The 2,376-nt window shown below is 47.6% G+C and overlaps 1 non-coding gene across 1 annotated transcript; it reads right to left on the minus strand.

Moving 5' to 3' along the window:
- Positions 1 to 1,748: 1,748 nt before the first annotated feature.
- Trnas-cga lies at positions 1,749 to 1,823 on the minus strand. Its single transcript has one exon. It is a non-coding gene; the product is annotated as a tRNA-Ser (tRNA).
- Positions 1,824 to 2,376: the final 553 nt, after the last annotated feature.

A 2,376-nucleotide genomic window follows, 5' to 3' on the forward strand; every position in this document is an offset into this window, starting at 1 on the left:
CCCATCCTTCCCGAATCCGATGAGACCGATGACCACGCTGTCTGGTCTCCTTCCCCAAACCAACCAACCAACCAACTGATGACCCAAAGAAAAAGAAGTTTACCTATTTGACATGTTGTTGTTGTTGTTGTTGTGGTATTCAGTTCTGTGACTGGTTCGATGCAGCTCTCCATGCTACTCTATCCTGTGCAAGTTTCTTCATCTCCCAGTACCTACTGCAACCTACATCCTTCTGAATCTGCTTAGTGTATTCATCTCTTGGTCTCCCTCTACGATTTTTACCCTCCACGCTGCCCTCCAATACTAAATTGGTGATCCCTTGATGCCTCAGAACATGTCCTACCAACCGATCCCTTCTTCTGGTCAAGTTGTGCCACAAACTTCTCTTCTCCCCTATCCTATTCAACAGTTCCTCATTAGTTATGTGGTCTACCCATCTAATCTTCAGCATTCTTCTGTAGCACCACATTTCGAAAGCTTCTATTCTCTTCTTCTCCAAACTTTTTATCGTCCATGTTTCACTTTCATACACTGCTACACTTCATACAAATACTTTCAGAAATGACTTCCTGACACTTAAATCTATGCTCGATGTTAACAAATTTCTCTTCTTCGGAAACGCTTTCCTTGCCATTGCCAGTCTATATTTGATATCCTCTCTACTTCGACCATCATCAGTTATTTTGCTCCCCAAATAGCAAAACTCCTTTACTACTTTAAGTGTCTCACTTCCTAATCTAATTCCCTCAGCATCACCCTACTTAATTCGACTACATTCCATTATCCTCGTTTTGCTTTTGTTGATGTTCATCTTATATCTTCCTTTCAAGACACTGTCCATTCCATTCAACTGCTCTTCCAGGTCATTTGCTGTCTCTGACAGAATTACAATGTCATCGGCAAACCTCAAAGTTTTTATTTCTTCTCCATGGATTTTAATACCTACTCCGAATTTTTCTTTTGTTTCCTGTACTGCTTGCTCAATATACAGATTGAATAACATCGGGGAGAGGCTACAACCCTGTCTTGCTCCCTACTTGACAATGAATAAAAAATGAGCTGAAAGCATGAAATTTGTGTTAGGGAGGTCATTGGACTAGAGTAGTCGGTGCAGGAGCTACCGTGGCGCAGTGGCGTAGTAACCAGGAGACCCGGGTTCAAGTCCCGGCCGTGACAGAAATTCATTATTTCAGCTTCAATCCTTGTCAAAGAATCACTAAAACGTTTGGCTGCTGGGCTAGGACAACGTGCCAGTGGCAGCAGACGAGGTGAGGCGAGGCGTGTGACGGACGCGTTCCGCAGCCCGCAGACGCTGCGGCTATCGCCATCGTCGTTAATCGCGCCCGGCGCCGGCTGCGGCCATTGTGCGGCGGCCACAAAGCCGCTGGCAGCGCTAATGAGCGCCGCTTTGTCCGCCCGCTGCAGCCTGTTAGCCTAACCTGCAGACCTACCCCGGCTGGTGCTGGCACTGGCGCTGGCGCTGCACACGACTTACACCCAACCCTTTCCTTCCGCAAGCGCTCGCTTTCTCGACACGCCCGCCTTCCCTAACCGTACAACACCGGCCTTCTCCTAAAGCTTTGCTACTGACAGTCATGAGGCCAGTTTGCACTGAACGTATACAGAACGAAGCGAAATGTCAGACCTACTGAGAGAATACAGAATGACTATCAGGTCTGACAACATGAGATTTTCACTCTGCAGCGGAGTGTGCGCTGATATGAAACTTCCTGGCAGATTAAAACTGTGTGCTGGACCGAGACTCGAACTCGGGACCTTTGCCTTTCGCGGGCAAGCGCTCTACCGACTGAGCTACCCAAGCACGACTCACGCCCCGTCCTCACAGCTTTACCTCTGCCAGTACCTCGTCTCCTACCTTCCAAACTTTACAGAAGGTGTCCTGCGAACCTTGCAGAACTAAAGTTTGGAAGGTAGGAGACGAGGTACTGGCAGACGTAAAGCCGTGAGGACGGGGGGTGAGTCGTGCTTGGGCAGCTCACTTGGTAGAGCACTTGCCCGCGAAAGGCAAAGGTCCCGGGTTCGAGTCTCGGTCCGGCACACCGTTTTAATCTGCCAGGAAGTTTCAGGTCTGACAAACATTGCACAGACAACAGTTTAGCATAGCCTTCAGCAACGTCATTTTCTACGACCTAGCAAGGCGCCATATTCAGTTACTATAATTACTATCTTCAAGAATGTATTCTGAACAGATAATATTGTGAATCATGTACCGTCAAGAGCGACGTTCATCATTAATGGATTAAAGTTAAGTATCAATCTAATTACGTCCGCATTCTTAATTCTCATTCCCTGTCATGTTCCAGACCTCACGTCAGTATAGTTCTTCCCTCCTCACGCCAGCCTACGTGAGCTAAA

Source organism: Schistocerca piceifrons, chromosome 5, assembly GCF_021461385.2.
Source record: "Schistocerca piceifrons isolate TAMUIC-IGC-003096 chromosome 5, iqSchPice1.1, whole genome shotgun sequence".
In the NCBI taxonomy this organism is placed as follows: Eukaryota; Metazoa; Arthropoda; class Insecta; order Orthoptera; family Acrididae; genus Schistocerca; species Schistocerca piceifrons.